At 39.2% G+C, this 22,588-nt stretch overlaps 1 protein-coding gene across 6 annotated transcripts in view; it reads left to right on the top strand.

Annotated features, from left to right (window-relative positions):
* Nucleotides 1-22,588, top strand: part of LOC132910107 (glutamate receptor ionotropic, kainate 2) — a 165,386-nt gene that overhangs the window by 34,640 nt on the left and 108,158 nt on the right. The window lies entirely within an intron of this gene.

Genomic DNA, 22,588 nt, shown 5'->3' with positions numbered 1-22,588 from the left:
TCCCGTTTCACTTCTCTAAAAGTGTACGTTCAGAAACTTTCAACTAAAAAATACTTTTACACGTGTATCGCCCTTTTTTTTCCTTTCGTCTTTGCAGCATTATTTGGTGAAATATTTCGATGGGAATGCCAATTTTGTTCTACAATAGCGTTAATGATGTTATTCGATACAGTTATGGAATGGAAGGTAGTTGTTTGAAACAATTAATTAAACTGTATTACAGAAACTTGTGACACTCTATATTAAACGGGAGGGGAAGCCGGAAATTATTGGAGCATCAGGGTCAATCAATGGTTTAAGCGTGATTCGATATTCCATGGATGAATTTTCGAGGATAGATAACGTAAATCGGATCACGAAAATCCCTGTCTTACAGGTCACGATGGCGAATTAACGCGAGATATAGGAGAGATTGTTCGTGATCAATGGTTTGATCGACGACGGTTTCTTTCGTCAACTACACAATTCATATTGTACATTCTGTCGCGTACAATATTCCCACTCTAACATCGCAATTGTAAAGAGGATAAAAGTTTTTACCTGTTATGAATAAAATAAACTTCTTATTCTTTGTTCGTCAAATTTTCTACTCAACTCGATTATTAATTAATAGGCTCAATGTAATCATGATAGTAGTGTCTCATTAGAAAACTAATTTCAGAATGTTTTACATAACATATATGAGATATAGGAAGTTGCCCATAGCAAATGTTCAAATTACTATCGTGAGCCGGTGTATCTGATTCATATTATTATAATACGCTAGATATCTCACAAACCTATTTTCGACAAATCCTATCATTGATCTCACGGGTTTCACGGAAAGTCAATCACCACGTAGACGCGAAGTCATGAAACTAAATGTAGAGTCCCCAGAGAGACGTCTCCTGGAGCGGTGTTCCATGTCCTTGGGAATATACTCACCAGCGGCATAATCTACGGTTAAATCTACGGTATAACCTGGATTGTTCGACTAAATCAATCTTGATTAATCCCCATGGCTATCCCGCTGGGTCATTAAAACGTTCTGAAAGGCGCAACGATGTTTAATGATCGCCTGTTAAAGGGATTTTCGTTTGCCACCGGTCATAATGGAAGGACATTAATGGGTCCGTGGGTGAATGCGCCAGATATTTCATTTGCATACGACGAAGGACTGTGGAAGGTAGTCGTAAAGACCGGGCTCACTGCCGTCAGCTTAAGACTGCGCAGTCAGAAGATTCAAGTAGTAGCGGATGACACTAGTCAGGCAGCAGTATCACAGTATTTCGGCGGATGTTTCGAATAGTTCTTTGGATGATTAAACTTGAGACGTTCCGTGCTTAGTCACTTGATAATTTAAGAATGAATTCTGTACAGCTAAATAAGTTAAAACATCTTACGTAGCATACAGTAGCGGACAAAAGTTTAAGACGATGATTTGTAAACCGGATTACAAACATCTTATACGCATATTGTTCTTCTATTCGGTTTGTCTCTTTGGAATAACGTAGCTGTATGTTTGACCTTCGTAACCTCAGACAGTCAGTTGTTAAATACAAACAATGTAGGAGTTACAACAGTTAGTTACCGCCTAGCACTTGGAAACAGTGGACATTAGTTTAAGACGATCTGTGTAAAACGTGAGTACGAGTACAGTTTTTGAACATTTTGATTCTGGAATGTCAAAATCATTGTTTAGTGTACCTTTTATTGCTTAAAATTCATTTAGGTAGGAACAGACTATGGGTAAATCAAAGAATTTACTTGAAAACGAAAGGGAACAAATCGTAAGGCTGCGAAAGCAAAGTAAAACCTTCACCGAAATAGCAAATATAGTGAACAGGTCAGAAACAGCTTGTAAACAAGCTTGGTATAAATGTTTAAAGACAGGCATGTATTGCGATCAACCGAAAAACGGAAGACCACGGAAAACAACACCGAAAATGGATCGCCGGATTCATCGATTGAGCGAAAAGGATCGTTTTCGTAGTGCAAATAATATTGCTGCGGAGATAAACTATGAAAACGATACACAAATTAGTGCTAGAACTGTTAGGAGAAGATTAGAAGACTTTAACTTAAGAGGACGAAAACCCCAAAAGAAACCACTGCTGAGTTCTAGGAATCGAAAAAGACGACTTGCATTTGCTAAAGCTCATAAGCATTGGACAAGTGAAGATTGGCAAAAGGTATTGTTTTCTGACGAATCGAAATTCAGTCGCGTCTCTTCTGACGGGGTACGGTACGTTAGACGTCGAATTGGCGAAAGTTTGAAAACACAGTGCGTTTTAAAAACTCTTAAACATGGTGGTGGCAACGTTATGGTGTGGGCGTGTTTTTCTCGAAGCGGCCCTGGTCCGATATGTCGTATCAATGGAATTATGGACCGTTTTCAATACAAGGACATACTCAAGAACACAATGTTACCTTTTGCACGCAACAATATGAGTGATGATTTTATTTTTCAAAATGATAATGATCCGAAGCACACGGCTCGGGTTGTGAAACAGTTTTTTCAAGAAGAAAATATCACCGTGCTGCCGTGGCCGTCCCAATCACCAGATATTAATCCAATCGAGAACTTGTGGAGCATCATAAAAAAGACAGTACAAGGTTATAAACCGAAAAATTTGAATGAACTTTACTCTACAATTGAAACAGCTTGGAGTAATATTACGGTAGATCAATGTAAAAAATTAATAGATTCAATGCCAAGAAGATGTACCGAAGTGATAAGAAATAACGGATATTGGACAAAATATTGAATTTAAACAAAAATTGTGCATATTTTTTTACCAAAACTTAATATTTTTTGTGTAGTCTTAAACTTTTGACCGACAAAATATTATACAGATTTCGTTCCTTTTTTTGTAACTTCGCTACTGAGCAAAATATCAAAATGAAATTTTTTTTGTAAGTGTATAAACAAATGCCTAATTAGTTAATACCAAATGTAGAACACTGTATTTATATTTTTTATGGAAAGTAAATCAATTATTTATTTCTTCCATTTCGTCTTAAACTTTTGTCCGCTACTGTATATTGTATTCATTTTGCTATCTCCTTTGACTCATTTTCGATTCAATTGTCTTTGTATCGTTATAACATTTCTCAAATTACGAGAATAATGTTTATACCTTGTTACATTGTTTCAATTTTATATTGCAGTTTTTCTTCAAACACTGTGAATGAATTGAAACATGATTCGCAACACAATGAAGATATTCTAACGCCTCTTATGTTGCATGTTAGCGTAATTCACTGTAATTAATTATTGGTTAATTGGGCTCTACAAAAGCAAAGCGTTGAATTTTCTTTCAAAGTTCATTATTCAAATTAATCGTTTGCCTCTCGAAAAGATACATCCCCATTTTCATCCTAAATTATTTAATCTCAAAAGAACATTAATATGTCTCTCCGCTGACAGTTTCACGATGATCACGTTCCACTTTAACACGGCGCAAGGAAAAATCACGAGTCGCCGAATAACAAAGCGGCACTTTGTTGCATTAAAAATAAAGCCGGCGGTGGCTCTGTAGCGAGCGCGGCTATTTTTTCCCCTCGGCCGGATTATGTAAATAATGCATAAGTCAGAGCGCAGGGGTGAGGCGTGCGACACACGAAGAATCCACTTCGCTGTTGTAATTCAGCCCGTAATTAAAACGCATAACCTTATCTAACTGCGTGTAACGCGCGAACCGGAGACAACTCGAAATTACGAGAGGGTCCGTGACATATGAAAATTAGCCAACGTGCCACGGAAAAGGTGCTGGTGTCGTTCGTCGAAACCTTCGTCGAAATTCTCACCCCTCGCGAACTTTGTCGCTCAAGAACCGGGAAGCAAACCAAACCTCATTAAGCTGCAGAAACGGCGGTTTATTAACTTTAATTGGAAACGTTAATCGACTACTGGTGTCGGTTCTTAAACTCCCTAAAATGTGACCAAAGGGACGAGAACATCAAAGCCTGGGTCGAAACGAATTAACATAGATGAACGGTTCGTTTCCCCTTTTTGTTTCATCGGTGGTTAGTCTCTGATACTTCTCAAAGTTAATTAAACGTTGAAATACGTTTGCTGAACGATTCGCCGATAAAAACTGGTTGCATACGAATCGAGATGATTTCCTTGATAAAATACATTCCTAATTATAAGTGTCAAAATAGTTATATAGATATTAATAAATTAAGTATCAATATACTTAGTATAAATTGGATATATCTTTCATTGCTTTTATCTTATCACCACATTATTATAAGCCTGCCATTTTATTAGCATCATTAGTCACGTATTTCAACTTTTAGTTTCTCTTCATAGAGATTTATTGATATTTTTTCCGGATTAATTATTCATTTCCTGTGTTTATATTTTGAAATTTCTGTGTGCCAGAAAATTGATTATCCCGCTTCGGTAGAGCACACGAGGTTCCTCATAAATTAATTACTAATCGTTCAAACGAAAGTTCAGTTCGGCCATGTGACAAATGCAGTTATCACAGGCGCGAAGTTGTTCTGGAACGAACGACGAGATAATGCGCGTCGATACGCGAGATGAACGTGCTCGTTCACTCTCGAGGAGGCGAAAACTACAACTAAGCTCGACACGTAAATCATGATTCTCGTTAGCCCGATTTGAGCCGATTACTGCTCAACGGAGAGAGAAAGATTTCACGACAACGGTGTTATAATCTGAATTGGATTAAAACACATAGGGTGTGCCATTTTATCTCAGATCTGTAGATAAAACTGTTTAATTGTACACCGCAGAATCGTTTTAATTGTAAAGCTTTCTTCGCTTCTTATCTGATGAAGATATACAGGGTGGCCCACGCAGCTGTTCGATTTTATAACTCTGTTACCAGTACAGTTACAGAAAAATGCCAAAGGAGAAAGATAAATGGTTCGAGGAGTACTACATCCGTAGGACCATAGTTTTTTTAGAAGTGCAATGGTGCATGTGCAATCAATAATTTCATTATTTTTTTAAATGGCAATGCATGCTTTTTTTACATAGATATATTCCTTTCGTCATTCTACGAAAGAGAATATTAATGTAACACGATCGAGAACTCTTTAGTTTAAAAGATATTTTAACTTTAATTTTGTAGAATATCATATGAAAAACAAGGAAAGGCCTGACAGTAACGCAATACTTTTGCATTTGTGTTTTCATTGTCTTATGTACGATAAATTTAATGTTAATAAATTCTGCATTAAAAAAGACATTACAAGTGTTGATTGTACATGCACTATTACGCTTCTAAATAAAACATGGTCCTACGAATGTAATATTCTTTGGATCATTCATCTTTCTCTTTTGACATCTTTCTGTAACTGCACTCGTAATGGAATTATAAAGTAAGACAGTTGCGTGGATTATTCTGTACATAATATTTCAGATATTTCTACGTATACAAAATGATTTTCATTTAGTGTTTATCTTAGAGCTGAAGAAGTAGAGTATGATTTTATACGTATACCTTTCATTTAGTAGTATTTCTATCTACGTCGTGTAGTTTACTATAGAACTCCACTTACCCATACTATGTTATTGAGCCAGTTAATGGGTTTAACAGCTCTGTTTCAGGTATACGAACGATAGTTAAATTTCCCATATCTGAACGGCTACGATCGTTCGGAGCTACATTTGTACGAATCTTATGAAAATGTATCTTTATAATGGATTTATAATATATACGTTAATTTGTATTCAGAATAAATTGCATGTACGTCGGAGAACAATTAATGAAATTTCAATACTTAGTATCGAAACTAATTACGATTAATCAGAAGAATAGAGAGGATTGTATTCATTTATCACCAAAACATTTCTACAAGATAAAAATCTGATCCGGCCTCGATCAAGTTTTTCCACATCTCTTTTCGCAACACAAAGAACAGAATTAATTTAACAACTCTGAAAATTTAACGCTATAAATTTTTAAATAATCTCTCTTGTGATCTAGAAGCCTTAACAAAAAGGAAAGGAAAGAAAGTTACGATCGCTTTGGAATATAAAGAAATGTTTCGTAGCACGCAAAGACAAAGCACTGCAAGAACGTATTAGCCAGGAATACGCAGGCAATTAAACGGCAGGCCGCTTAACGCGACCAAGAACGCATGACATGAAATAACGTACGTGCTGCCTAAGGACAGTGCTTTCCAACTTGCCGGGTATCCGTCGTTCCAACGCGAATAGCCGGCCGTGTAATAACTGCTTGTATTACGTATTAATGCCAGGTCCCACGCTTTCCTCGTTTCCAACCTCGATCTCGTGACGCAATCAGTGAAAGTATATAATAAGCGAACGAGCATAATCGATTAGTCAGGGTCCGAGTGTTGTTTCCTCAACTGCGTGTTGCGTCGACTATTCGTCTGTTTCGCGACGCTTTTCATTCCGTTACCAGAACGAAACCACACAGCTACAGCTTGTCGTCGAATTACTAGCAGGAAAATCGGACGTGACGATGATTACAAAGCCGTCGCGACATAGCAACGCATCTTCCCGTTGACAAGAGGAGACAGACTCGTTCCTCTGTTCTTTCAGTCGTGTAATTACTGCCATTTTCAGTCGTTCATTCGTTCTGACGTACCCCCTAATTTGATTGACCGAATCTTCTACTCCTCTAACGAAATTTCCTATTTTTGTCGGTGAATCCAGTTGTGCTGTTTCCTCCGGATAACACGAGAAAACTGTTCGCGTCAGAGAAAACTCTTCCGGATATAACGCGAGATCTATCAGAAAGAGAAATTATAAACTGTTATTCTGCGAAAGAAAGAAGTACGAAATGAAATTAACGGTTGATTACTTGGTAATTTTATAGACTAAGTAATATGAATTACTCTTCCATTAGTATTCGTATAGTTTCTTTACTCAGTTTCTCTTTGGATTAACATTTTTACAACCAATCTTCCGCCGCTTTTGATTAACTTTTATTCTATTGCAGTTAGTACGATCAAGTTTAATCCTTCGTTACCTTAAATCAATCATACCTCGATACTATCAGCAAATTATAACATTCTATAATTTGCAAGTAACTCTCTGGATCCCCAAACTGAACACCCAACATTGTATGCAACATCGCAACAAATACCGCAAGTAAATCGCTAGCTCGAACAAAGTGTACTGACTTGTCGGGTTGCACCCGTCGGTTTCTGCCTTCGTTTTCTATTTAACCAGACAATCCGTGAGAGGCTGAGTTTACGAACAGCGCAGCTGCTTCTTATCGGTGTGTAATTATTGTTGTCCGAGACACTGATGTATTACGGTGGTCAGCGGCCACGTGTTTTCCGCACGGGCCTCGGTATTTCTTGCAGTTTCCGCAAACGTATGTTTTCGTGGACGGTTTACTTTTTCCCTCGGTGACCCGTTAGTGTGGAAAAATCGCTCGTTTCCATCTTTCTCGTCACACTGTTGCGCAATTTACTTTTTGGCGGAAGACGTTCTCGCGAGAACACCAGGAAACCAAGCGTTCTATACTCATTAAGAACCACCTGGCTTCTTGCATTTCTCTCCTCTTTATTCCCCAGGGAATACAATTTAAGATTATAGCTTCCTGTTTCGTCCTTTGTGATTTCTATGTAAAATTTCTATAATTACAGATTCTAGAAATTCTATAATTACAGAGAATCGCTCGAACGATCGATATTTCTCGATTGCAAAATTATTAGAAAGTTAGTGAAGACTTCGAGCGAAACGAATGTCGTTCATTATTCCTAAATGTATACAATTTTTCTTATTATTATTTGTTTATTAATAGACATAATCCCTTTTATATGATAGACGAACAGGTACTGATTTTTCTTCCCGTACTTTACTGTACTTTACTTTTAACCTTCCATTAATTTAAACAAATATGACTTGTACAATCCACTATAATTAAATATTACATCGTCAGATTACATCTTAAATGATGGTATAAGATCTATGTTTCCACTGAACATATATTTTATGTTTGAACACAACCAATCTGTTATATAATATTATACAATTGACAAAACTTTTTTGAATAACCCGCTTTCAGTTGCTATATTCCAAATTAATTCAAACTTCGATAAACTGAAGTCCTTGTATCAAAATACTTTGCAATAATTTAATCGTTTCAATCGTTTCAATCGATAAAATTCTCCGTGAAAAGCCGGTAAAAAGCTCTTGCAAACGACGTCGGTCCGTTAATCTGAAAAGTCGGCGAAAATTTAACGGCACTGGATTGAATAAGTGTGTTTAATTAAGAGGTTCCGGGAGCGAATAATGGTTGAATCATTGAATCAATGCGCAGTAGCAACGTCGAACAAGCTTCTAAGCCCGACATCGTTCTAATCACGCGTCATTATTTATGAAAATAATATCTCGGCTAATGGCCTAAATACATACATGCTTATCGCCGCACGTCTATATTTCACGGTTAATGCGCTGTGACTGCGGTCGAATCAGTAGATTGCAGCCAGCTGACGCCTGCAACGCGACCTATTACCTCTACGAATCAATTGCCTCGCGTTCTTCGATAACCATCCCATGGAACGAGCCCATCGTGGTCTATCGGTGGTTCAGTTTCGATTTACTGCGAACTTTGTCTCCTACACCGGTCATGTAATGTCCAGTATTCTTCTTTCTTTCAATCTGTATATGAAACTTTGTCTAAAACGTAGATATTCTTGCTTTTCATTTGAGGGAATTTCCATTAAAATTCATATTTGGAATATTCATGTAGGAATTATAAATGTCCATTTAAAAGAACGCTTTGATCAATTATTTTAATTGAAGTCCTGAAATTTGTATTCGAGACGCAAGGATTATTGCTTTCCCTCAGAAAACGTATTAATTAATACTTGCAATTTTTATTTAAGATACAGGGATTATCGATCCACTTCCGAGACCATTTCGATTAAGTTTAATACTCTATATCGAAACTAACGAGAATGCCTATCGATCCCTCGGTAATATTCTGTTAAACCTGTCAAACCATCGTCATTAACACCGATGCTGTTAAATTCACGAACTTGGAAAGAGCTCGTTTAAACTGACGAAGAAACGCGTATTATCTTCTTCGTACATCTTCCAGCCAGCTTGAAATTGAAAAGGGGAAAACTTAAATCTAACTACTCGGAAAATTAGGTTAACAGGGATTGAGCTCTGTTAGAGCTCCATTCGGAAATACGTGTTCGTTGATCAACGCTAGTTCACCACTTCACTCTCTGCGGCCAGTAATAGGAATTAGAGCGTGTTCCGAGGTACGTCCACTAAATAATAAATAGGAAAGTTGGTCATAGGGAAGATCGAAGTATTGCAGAAGCCACGGGCTACTATTTATTCGCTAGTCTGCGGCGACTGCACACCTGTGGCAGCGGAAGTACATCAGCGAGCACGGATTTCGGTCGCACAGAGTTCCAGGAATGCCACTGGCGGATTAACTCTCGCGAACGAAATCGATTTTTCAGGTACCACAATTCCCTGTCCACAAGAAAATCTCTTAGAAATTTAAATTTAAAAACTTTTTAAAATTCCAGGTGACAAGTCGTGGGATTTTTATTTTGAACATTATTCAGTTACGGAATGTAGCTTTTAATTGCGAACCAGTGGTTTCTACGAGAAATCTGAATTTCTATTCCATTTTCCATTTTTCACAATCTACCGGGGGATTTTAGTACTTTTAATTATGAAAAATTTTAATAAATTACATCTTGATATCATTAAATGAAATGGATATATGAGAATAAGTAATCTGAAAGATTAAACGTCGACAATTTTATGATAGAAGCTATGCGGAGAACGATCGTGTTAGATTTTTTTGTTTTAAAATACACTCGTAACGTTAAATCTCACACAAGAATGAAAGGGAAGGAAAAACTTGCTGAAAAGTCGTCGACAGTCTAAAACAAATGGTAAAAATTGACCTTGGCTTTATTTAAGGAGCTACTCCTAGGAGAGTTCCTCCAGAGACAGATCTTTAATTTACTACCTTTTTACGATCCGGAACTTAACCTTCATCTCCTTTAACTTTATCTCCCAATGGTCTACCTCGATAAATTCTATCATGTCGAAGATCAGTTAAAGATAATGTCGCTTTCTGAAACAATCTTTTAAATCTTTCATTCTCCTTCAATAATAATGCAGCTTTATCTCGTAACCCAGCTAGCACGCCTTCTATTGTTCGATTTGTTTTCTTATTTTTAATTTTTAAGGAATAAAAGTTCACGAGGCACAACAAAGGAAAGAAGAAGACGCGTCTCAGCGTGAAACCAAGTTTCTTGAGGTGAAAACTGAAGAGTTGAGACGTTTTAAGTTGCTCAGGGAAGGTGCACAAAGGAAGAGCGGTTCCAGATGTCGTTCACACACGAAGAAACTCTGCTCCTTCGAGCTGAGACACTCGAACCTATTCGTCGTTTGGTCTTCCTTGGTGATGAGCGATTGGAGAACCACGTGAAAGAGCTTTTGTGCAATTGTCGCGTGAATCCAGGCTAGAAACGGCGCTCAATCGAGCCAATCGAATTATCGCGGACACGACTGGTTTCTACAATTAGTCCAACGCAGCGTGTAACGCAGTTTCGATTCGTTTGACAGGATCGATGATCGTCTCGGTTGCTTCTGATAAATTCAACTCGCCGATAAGAATTCATCGATCCGCCTGGAAATAGTACAATGGACGTTCGTTGGCTGGATGCGGGTGGATTTGGTTGGAAGCGTCTGTGAAAAATGCCGTGTCATCGTGGAAACGATAATAAATCGACTTTTCTGGAAAGTCTTCAACGTCTTTGATCTTCTATCATAGGTCTATTCGAATCATCTCGTCACTGATATTTCTTCTGGCTGAACCTAAAGTATGTGGTATTTTCTTATTCTTCCGTTATCGCGTTCAGGATTATTAGCATTTCATACTGTATAACAAGTTTAATTATTTTGAGCGTAAATTCTTAAATTGATCTTTTCTACATATGTGGAAAATTATAATTGTAAATTAACTATCGAAACGCATTCTCATGCTGATTGAATTTCGTCGACAATGATTGAGCTACCTGTAAACCTGACTGTCTGAGAAATTCAAAGAATCACACGCTCGGAATCGTCCGTTAGGAGGCGGGTACAGATTTCATTATCTCGATTCGGTCGTTATTTTATCGAACTGTTGAGAAGTTGACCGAAGATCGGCGTCTTTTGGGGACCGATTCAATTGATGGAACGCGGCCACGTAGAAACGGCAGTTTCTACTCGGTCGCAAATTTCATTAGATTCGGCGAAATCGATAAGGCAAATCCCACGGGGTATCGAGGACCTTATTGCGAGTGGCCGTGTCACGAACCTTTATGGAGTTCTTGAGTACTTTCCGCTTTTCGGATAGAATATCAAGCAACGTCTTATTCTGCTGCTCCTACATTCCAATATTTCTCGAATCGGTTCTCTCCTAAGTTACGAAATTAGACATCTCGATCGTAAATCGATATCACAAGGACGTGGACTACTACGAGGCCGAATGGAGTTCCTATTAAAACCAGGCCTATATACGTCAAATAAAATGAAAATACTTCAAACAATAAATAAGAGCAATATTAAACTTTATTGGATTATCCCAATAAAGGCATATATGAGACGATCGTACAGAAAAATATCAAAGATCAAACTTGCTGCCAAATTAATGAGCAGTACTAATGTACCTGCCTTCTTTCTTTCTGATGTATCTCGACTAATGTGTAACGACACTAGGCTGCAAAGAACAACTCTCTTTCCAACGGTTTCGTCGGTACATAGTTTGATAGGAAGATTGTTTATGTAAGAACGACGAAACATATACAAGGCCGCGATAAAGCGTAAGTGCCGACAGGCCTAATGGACCATCGAAATCCCTCTGGTCCTCCCGTCAAATACTCGGAAGAAGACGTGCGTGACCACGATAGTGGAAGTTTACGAACACGTGCGTATAGGGAATATCGAAAGATAACAAAAGGGAAAAAAAGCGGATTAACAGTTCAGTTGTCAGTGAGCAATTGTCATTCAGCAATTGTCACTAAGCAGTCGTTAGCACGAGTTGAGAGTTGTAAAGAAGCCGCTATTCGAGTTAATAAACAAACTTAAATAAAATACCGAGTATTCACGTCCTATACCTTAAATGTATCCTTCTAATTACTTTGAAGAACGTAGGATGACGAAAATATTTGAAGAGAGTTACGCGGAATTATATAGAATTTCTAGTATGGCAATGCTTTCTTACTATTTGTTAAGCCAACTCGGATAAAACTATACGAAAGATTTTAACCTCGATTTTAACACTAGAACTACCACACCAGTTAAATTGACTGGTTTTACCATTTTATTTTAAAATATCTACTTCATGTTATATCTTTTTTCCGCAATGATGTAATGACTTTTGCAACGATAACTAAAAGAATAATATAATGAATTTTATTTTACCAGCCAAAATGACTGGTACTTGTCGAAGTGTAAAAGGGTCCTGCAATCTGATTATCGAACCCCAATCAACCAGTTTCCTCGTTTCGTACAACATCCCACACGTTTTTAAAATTTTTACTGCGTATCATTCAATATGACGATATCAGTTATTAAGAAAATTCCGGATCTACTAGAAATACTAGAAATACCACACCAGTCGAAACGACTTGTTGTCCAATTTTATAAATATGTTAACCCTCGTTTAGGGATCATGGTTCTAGCTGTATTAATAATACCAAAGATGTACTATATAACATGGAATTCCTTCTGTAAGAAAATAATAAATCGAAAAATATAAAAATATTCTGTCATTACGTATTTTTTACAGACCAGTCACTTTGAATAGTTGTGATAGAAACAGCTGCGTGTTAATAATCATTGCTCGCTGATAAAAAGATATTTTGAAGCATTTCGGCCCAGTTGATTTCGTGTCTGCTAACGTCGTCGATAAACCAGGTCAACCGAATCAGATATTGTTCGAATCAATAATCCTCGACAATCTTTATTCGTGAAATAATCACAATATGTCGACTCTGCTGGGGTACCCTTATCGGGTCCGTGCGTCTCAGAATTAGGCGTGGTGCGCGAATTTTCCTTCATTCACGTCAACTGATACCTGATACCGGAGCCGGTATCCGTCGGCTGGTGACAATATACGCGAGAACTGTGGCAAGAATACAGGCGGATATTAAGCGCGGCGCTGAAGTAAGTTTAATCCGCGCCGTCTCTTGACTCCCTTTCCAATGGCGGCGCGTGAAAGGACCCGGAGTTTCGACCGAGCTCGCGTGAATCCCTTTCATCATCGTAATGTGCACCCGCCCCCATTTCTTCCTCTTCCTCCTTCTTGCTCCTTTTTTTCTTGCCATTCGTGTGCACCTTTGTGCGCCGTGCCGGGCCGCACATCGAAACAAAGGGCTGCTCGAAGCGCGCCGTGACGTTTCTTCGTCTTCCTCAAACACACGAGACCGCTCGAAACGGATAGAATTACAAAAGGGAGAAACTGTCGTGGACAGGTTAACCATCTTCTTGCGTTCTCCCGCGTAGCTATGCAATTAATCCGAGGTCATAGCCGTTGAAATGTGATTTCCGTTCCGCGAGATTAAAGTACGTGTATCGCTCTTCTAAGAATCGCGGATGACGTCTCAAGAGACTCAGAGAGAAGTCTTCAAAGCAAGAGAACATTTTTGAAACTTAAAATGTCTCGTTCTTATATTCTTGTGGGAGAATCGCGTTCAAAAACGTCGACTCGGCCGACGTTACACCGACTTATTCTACTTAAAATTCTTTCCTGCTTCTGTCAAAACGAGAATCTGACAAATCCGGCATTCGCGAACAGGCCATGTAGTTCCAATGCTTCCTCGAGAGGAATTCCATTCCGCCCCGACGAATTTTAAAGAGACAGCTACGGATTTTCTTACCTGGATGCGTCGCTGAGCAGCGTAAACTAATTTCCAGCTTCTTGTGCGACTCGACTGCGACGTCATTCCAAGAATTCGATGCTTCTGATTAAATCTCGACGTCGGTGACGATCGCAGAGCCGACCGACGCCTCCCTACCAGATCGATAAATGTCGAGCCGTGCGAATAAGTGATCGATCCAAGAATTCTTCGGTCGAATTTTTCTGGGCTCGTCAGCTATTCACCACGAATTCAAGTCAACGAATTTATCGGTACCTGAGTAGTAACGTTCTGTGAGAATCTATAGAAATACGTTTTATTCCATGCGAATAAAAGTCAATCTCGTTAACCCGCGTCTTTAAAAGCCTGAGGCTTTGGTCGCTTAAAAGATGCAAATTAATCTCGTCTTTGATTAAATTGTAAATATCTTTCAATATAATTTGTTGACAGTCAAATAATTCTATCCGAGTGAATTATTTATTCGACGTCTAATCAGATACGCTCACGATTTGCTTGATAACTTCTTACGAAATTAATTATCTTCGAATTAAGTATCAACTACACTGTTCTTATATCAGGTCAAATAACTAGCACTTTCGAATCAAGCCATCCATTTAGCGTCTTATCAGCTACGCCAACAATCTATTTCTCCAACGAAAACTACAACTTCCTCGACTCCTCCGGTTTCCCTTAGACACTTGCTAAATCGTTATTATCGCCCTGTAAGCAATTCAAATCAGCTTAAGTACCCATCTATCCCAACCTGCACCAACTATGTCTATAATCTACTTTCCCGACACAAGACTTCGTAACAGTGGCGCAAGTTCACTTGGCCCGACTACGCGTCCAAAACTTGAACCCCGACCATGCGACGTCTAAACTCAGTTATTATTGCTTGGTAAGCGATTCCTGTCATCTCGGACGCTCGTCGAATGTCTTGCCAGGCACATCCATAATCTCTCCTCTCTCCAAGTGGAACACGTTAAACGATCAGGCTGGGAAAAGCATTGATCAACGTCACTGGCAGAAATCCGTTTCGCAACGGTTGACCGAACCGTCGACTGTTCCCTGCGGTGAACATCGTCTCCGCTCGCATTAAAAACTCCTAAACACCGTTTGGTGGAAATGGCAATAGGTCGAATCGCGCACGACCATCGATGAATCGAAAGAGGAGCTTGCAGACCGTGAAAGATCGAGGACCGCGTTGTCGGTAGTGTAATGGACCGTTTTTTCCCAAACACGCTGGCAACGATCGTGTCGCCTTTCCACGGGACGATTTCGCTTTATCGAGCTCGCTTCGACGAATGCCTTTTCTCGCGATTTTTCTTCCCCACCCTGGAACCTATCCCATTTTCTATTGATTCATGCGCCGATGCTAGAATTGATAGGTAAAACTTTTCATCCATCCACTCACGGCGAATTATGTTCTTGTAGTATCCCTGTTTTCTGCCTGTTTCTCTCCTTTGAAAGCAGGCTAGGTCTATCGATTATGTACACAAGATGTTTGCGAAGGTTTGTTAATGTTTCACCTTTTCATAATCACAATGTTAAAACACCCAAGTACGTACGAATATGGAAGAATTGTGAATGATTTTCGAGAACTTGAGAACACTCATGGTAGTGTCAATAGATACAGCGAAGAAAATTCGACGACAAATGCTCCCGCATGGATTTTTGCTTCCAAGCATTTGTTTGTCCAAGAATACTTCACAAATGTTTCTCTGCAAACATTCGCGAACATTTTCGAACATTTGTTACAAATGTTCGGTGGGTAGGTGATTTAACAGAATAAACGTATTCTCGCGAGACTAACGATGATCGTAGCATACATTTTCCTATCTTTAACCGTAATTTCTACGGTCCGGAAGCTACTGTCCTATTTTTCATCCCTCGCCGAGCCAGCAAAGAAAGGTGAAACACGAGTGGCTACCTAGCGTGTATCTCGAAGTGGTGCTATCGCGGGTCGGTGATCTTTTGGTCTGGTCCGTGGTCACGGAACGGGTTCACGTTCACGCAGGAACCACGATCGTACGTCATTTCGAGGCGATAACCGTTGTGTTACGAAGACCGTGCGGCGCTGCTTGGTATAAAGCCAGTTTTCCATGGAGTTTGAAGATAAAAGGGTTGCGTAGAAAACTGGACGAAGAAATCGAGAATTTCTGGAGGACGAAATAAATAGATAAAATTGCTTCTTCTCTCGTTGGTAAAAGAGTCTATGATTGTTTCTCAGGAAAGAATTTCTCAGTGATGATTTCACCGATATTTCCGACATTAATACTTCTTTTATGGTTTATCGCGTGCAGTGGAAATCTCTTTGGTTTATTGTACGTTCGATTCGATAAGGAACTTTTCAAAAATATTATTACATTCGGAATCACAAATACAGAAACCTGTCAGAAAAATGGTAAAATTTGGCTTTGAGAATATCAGATGAACTGCTACGAATATTGCGCAGGTGGAATTATGCGTTAAGAGGAAACGTATTCCATGCACGAGTTCTCAAAGCAACCGCGGGGAAATCTGGCTTCAGAACTTCTGACCGGGAAACTTAAGCGGTATTCAAAACATTTAACGGTTTAAGTGTCAAAGCGCAACGATGAAACTTACCGTCTGCAGCTGGATAATATTCCTTCTTGAGAAAGTGTATTGCGAAAGTAACTTTATTCTCTCTTAATATTCGAACCGTTTATTCTCTTCTACGAATGAGTTTCCGCTATATACGAAGGAAAAGTCGTGAAATAAACGGGAAAATTGTTTACGACATATAACCGGAGTATAATTAATCGATAATGGTACAAACTAGTCCGACAGACAATGTAAAAGAGAGAGAGAGAGAGAGAAAGAGAGAAAGCCGAGATAACAGCAGAAAGTAGAGTCGAAGAGAAAAACGTGGAAAGAAACAAGACATAGGAGAGAGAGGAGATTGCGAAGAAAAGAAGTTGCCATGAGGAGAAATTGACGCAGTTGAGGGAAAAGTTGCAAGGTAACGGGCGACGACGGCAACGTCGAGAGCAATGTGGGAGCTGAGTTAACACGTACACGGGTGTAGCCGAGGTATTTGTCTTACTTTCGAAGACACTTGCTCTTGGACACCAACAGACAAAGGACAGAGCCAAGCCTCCACCTACGAAGCGTTAAAAAGAGTAAATAGCGGAAAGTTTCCCAGTACGTTGCACGGGAAAGTAATTTGTTTCACCGATGAATTTCTCCTTTGTGCCAGTATCTGCCTTAAACGATCACACCGGTGTGCTATGAATACGTGTAAGGAAAAGCATTAGTACCGAGAACGTGACGACTCGGTGCATAAACGCATTTGTTTCCCTAATTCAGTGGCTTGAAATCGATTCCAACTTGGTGTGAAAATAATTTTTAGTGGGAAAATTTCATTTGTCTGTTACATCTCTTATGTTCGTCGTAAACCATGAATAATTGAAGCTTTAAAACGAATACATCCAGTAACTGCAGGATATAGAAATTTCTTAAAATATCCTTAAAAATCCTTCAGTTTGAATTATTAAGTAAACTCAAATTAGCATTTTGAGATATCTAGATAAATACCAATCTTCTCTGAATATATCCACGCTAATGGAATATACGAGAGTGAAGTATCCAATCTGTATAATTACATTAACCTGAATGGATATTCTTACGGGTCAAAGTAACGTCAGATCAAGATATAATCAAATTTTCCGGCTCTATTCGCACCAATTAAAATCCCAAACGACCCAAATAACTTGAACCTGAATTACAATATATTTCATCAGGATCGATAATTTCGAATAACCCCGGGAGCCAATGGAGTTAGCTTCCAACGATTATACATCAGCAGCAACTAGGCGCGATTACAATAGTCGCAAGCGTAACTGCATCAATCAGCGTCACCAATGAACCAGGTACGCACCAACTACGTAATTATACAGACTGAACAAGGGCGAACAAGATAGACAGAGAGAGAGAGAGAGAGAGAGAGAGAGAACAAGCTCGCTAAGCCGTGCGTTAGCTACGTAGACGTAGAGGCAGCAACCGTTGTCCTTGCCGTATTAGCCGTTGTTTAGTGACCGTAGTTAGTTCATTATTGCGCTCCAGGGACAAGGGAACAACGGAGGACCGGAGATGTCGAGGAGACGCTCGACGTCTCTAAGCGTCGTCAGCCTAAATAGAGAGGAGAGAGAATGCAGATCATGTAGCTAATTGGTCAGATAGCCAAAGTGGCGAACTGTCAGTGATGCGCGACCGGCTTGTTCTATACTTGGAACATTCGCTCGAATTTGTCCCCTACCGAAATTTACGTCGATCCATTAATTAATTTGCACGACTTGTCGAGCGTGTGGTTCTAACAAAATATCGGGGACAATGTTGCGGACATACCGAGGGAGAGATCGTCCATTTCTGCCCATCTGTACAGGTACAATTTCCCCCGGTAATAATATGTGGAAGCTACAAGTGAGGAACACAATAGATAGCATTTCCTATTTATTATAGGGAAGTAATTTTAAGATTCGATAGGTTGTCAATCAATTGTATAATATCAAAATCGATTTTATGAGCGAACACGACAAATAAAATACTTGATAAGCGATTTTTAAATTGTCATCAAATATATATTCTTCGTCCTATTGACCGTTTCCAACATGATTCTTTGCTTGATCTTTATAAAATTTCTTAAATTTATCACCTGTTTTCAGGAAACTTGTATCTATGGATCTAGTAAGTTGTCCATGTGGCATCGAAGTTAAGAAATCAATGAAAATAGGTATCTTATTTTTGTGATCTTCATATAGTATTCCTACAACAATTTCAGTCATAAAGCCATGTGCAAAATTCCTATCAAAGTTATTCTTCCAACGTAGATGTAATTCTCGGACCAAGAAGCTTTAAATGTATCAAGGATAACGAATAATCTCCTTCCTTTTATGCAAACGACGATCTGTCTCTTGAAATTAATTACAGTTAACTACATATATCCGAACAAGAAAGTTTCTTCTCGTTAACAAGATTAATTGCGTTAATCGAGCTCGACGGAGGAACTTCGTTGAAGGGGAAAGGGACTTCAACTTAACACGATTCCAGGTCCGATTTCATCGTGGACCTACAAGTGTCCAAAATTCGAAACCTGTAGAACGGACGTGCAGTTAGGATTCCGGAGAGAGCTCGTTCGCAGAACCCAGACAAGCACTTCGGCTACGTCAACAAGAATGCTCTTAACTAGTCGCGCACACTGTTAGGCGGTGTCTTGTTCGAATCTTGGATCGTCGCCACAACCCGCTTTCAAGCTCTTCCAGAAATTGAAAGATGTCTGCCCGCGCAGGTACTCGTCACTTCCATTAGAACAAGTCGCGAGCATGAGAGCTTTTACACCGCGTTAACGCTATACAGGACACGCTGTACACGAATGGAATCAGAACTCTTGTGTAATTTATTTTTTACGAACAACTAAACAATGTTCCATCATATTTTCTCTTTGCTTCTTTTCTATTAATAAATCTCATCAATTTTTTCTACAAATCTTTCAAATCTCAAAAATAGATTAAAAACAATTTGGGAATCGTTACGCTGTTGAAAATTTGATCCTTGATAAAAATACGCTAGCGTAGCGTATAGATTTCGCGAATAATTGAAACGTCCAACAATCATCGAGTAACGCTGACTGGATGTAAAATTCATGATTCATATTTTGGAATATTGAAGGCGTGCTTTTCTTACACTCGCAGATTCATCGTTCTCCGGAGAAATCCCTGGTTGGAGAAGGCAGCTGCAGCGAATCTTCAACGTAATGTGCATACAACCACAAATTAATGCGCTCTGTACACAGTTTACTAATAATAAATTGGTAATTATCACGAAACTGAAAGGAGCTTTGGTTGTAAGCACCTGCGGATAGATTATGTAGGATCTCATAATATTTGTTGGATAGGTTTATACGTACATTTATGTATATTTTGCATGAATTTCCACTTGTAATCGTCGCAGAGATCAATTCCCTCGGATTGGATTGGTTCTCAATATTTACCATAGCTGGAAACAACTTCCACATCAAAGTGAAATCCGGCTTCGCTTGACTCCGATATCAGCAAATTTTCCGTTAGAATATTCGTGATCACGGGCAAACATCGAGAACTGTACGATAGCCTCAAAGGAAAGAAATAAGCAGTTGCCAGAAATCAAATTCTAACTGTAGAACACTCTCATAACTGAATCTCGAGTATGCTCGTAGAATTCATCTCTCGATTTCACGAAACTAATGAAAAAACACAAAAGAATGTGTGTGTATATATATACACGAATTTAAAAATCTTTCACGAGAGAAATAAAGAGGCCTGTAATTAAACAAGCTTTCAGTTTCGAGTTGCCCCAACAAAAAATAAATCTTGAAACTGTCTGGAACGAAGAATGAAGAAATTCTAACTGTGCAGCTTCCCTCGTTAAAATGACTCTCAATATCGAGTTTCCCAACTAAACATATGTTCGGCGTCTCTCGTTTCGTCGGGGAAAAAGAAGCTGAACCGCTACGCGAGCAATAAGCTTCGCAAGACGTATCTCGCTATTCAGTCGACGAGGCTGCAACTAGTGGCAAAGTAGAGAAACTTTCTTTTTGGTCGTGGAGTACTCTTACACTGAATTCGAAAGGTATTTCGAGGCGCACTGGTCGTGGAACTTTGATTCTGCATAGCAAACGATCCTTAAATAACTGATGCGGCCCAAACACAGCCTAAGACGTGTCAGATGTCACGCTCTCGTGCATTTTATGCATCGAGCCACCGACCTTCCTGTCCGGGGGAGTCGCTGAGATCAAGAAGCAACTTTGAGCATCGAACTCTCCGCAAACTGGCCTCTTTGTTGCTTCGTCGTTTGCACGTGCCTCGTTGCATGCATTATTCATTGTGGATCGATGACTGATATCGGCGACGTGGCATTTTTATCGAGATTCCGCTTGCGGCGCACAGCTTCAAGATCGTCGATTTTCGAGCGGTCAACCTCTTTGGGATTGACCGTATCTCGGTCTCTCCATATTGGCGCTGTTTCGAGGTGTCTTGAAAAGCTGGGATAAGAAATGGAAGATAATATTTCTATAAACAAGGTTCTTATCGCAGTCAATGTTGAAGTTTTGGCTGCATAGTTTGTGGCACGATATGGTTTTGAACAGGAATGCTTTTGGACGTTTAGGAACGTTTCTGAGAATAGGTTTTGCATGAGAATCATCACGCACTTTGCAAATGTCGAAAATAGCTTGGAAAATTAAATACTTTGTGGAAAATTTTCATATTTCTTGTCTTCGATAGCAAGCCGTGTTAAAAGCGCAGTAGAATGATTCTGGCGTACTTGGACGCTTTGGTTGCTGAAAATGTCTGAAGAGAGTAACAATTATTTTTAGTATTCATTTGCATTAACATATACATTACTGCAATAGTCTTTTTCCAGAATCATATTAATTTTATATTTCTATAAAGTAAATAACATATAACTTATGAACAATTCGTTATAATTTTCTCCCCATACCAAGAGGCTCTAAGAATACGAATTATACCATCTTACAATAAACTGAATGAAAATTTTTTGTGGATGTTGGTAGTTTTACGAATGATTTAACACGATTTCGTTTTTCGTCAGGACGCATTTTACGATCTTTTCGCCAGGATAATCCAAGCGATTTCGATTTGGAAAATTCTAGAGCTCCGCAACCTGGTTTACTAAGATTTGTTTGCTTCCATCGTTGAAAATTCGCTCGCGGGAACTGCCAACTGGTTGGATCGGGTTTAAACTGCGTTCTTGGTTTCTCGAAGTCGACTGCCGCGTCACCGGATTGCCTCGCTGAAAAGGGAAGGCAACTGGCTTATCGCCTTTGACGAACAAACCAAATTGTATTCAACCGACGAACCGCGTTCGCATTCGAAAGCTGCCTCGCGGTTAAATCATTTAACCACTAGTTACACGTATCGTGGCTGTTCTATCGCGAAACTTTGCTAAATAGTTTCTGCCGTTTCCTTTGACTATATTGTATCCATTGGGAAGCCTCGTTCCCTTTCTAAAATTGATTTTGCTGTAAAATTTGTCAGTAGACATAAAGGGTTGAATTATCAGAGACGCCGCGTATCTAAATATCTATTTTATTTTAACGTTATATGCGGAATATTGTCAAGATAATTGTATATAAAAATGAAAACTTACGAAAGAATCGATATCCAAATTTCGGAAAGTCATAGTTTCAACAAGTTTAGGATCGAAATGTTCGAATAATCCTATCGATTTTTGTAAAACCTTCATTTCAATAGTGGCATAAAATGATGGAGCGTGCGGATTGACGTTAGGTTTTTTCACGAGACGTGCAGTGAACAATTACCCCAATTAGCGGTTGAAGTGAAGCTCACTCGAATAACAACGAGTCGTACAAAAAGTTGGAATCAATGCCTTCCAAGCGAAATATTCGTTAAAACGTCGTACATCGCGTGTGCACAACGCGCCGCTGTATACCTCGAGAAATCATTTGTCAGATAATAGCTAAAACCAAACCGCGTGCACAATCCCATTATCGTAGTCTTGAAAAATTAAATTAATAATCTCGAACAGCAACTGCTCCATTTCAACGGAAAAGATTAAAGATAAGGCAAAACACGCACGCGTCGTACGGTTGGACAAACCGAGCGATATTCTAGACGAAACAGATAAATAGCTGACATCAGAACGTCTCTGCAGGAAACGCTAAGTGATTATGAGGAACCAAGGGGGACGTAGACAAACGACACTAGCTGGCTAGAGAGGCAAACGACCGTCT

The sequence above is a fragment of the Bombus pascuorum genome, chromosome 8 (genome assembly GCF_905332965.1).
Source record: "Bombus pascuorum chromosome 8, iyBomPasc1.1, whole genome shotgun sequence".
NCBI lineage: Eukaryota > Metazoa > Arthropoda > Insecta > Hymenoptera > Apidae > Bombus > Bombus pascuorum.
Note: the sequence above shows the minus strand (reverse complement) of the source record. Positions and strands in the feature narration are given on the sequence as shown.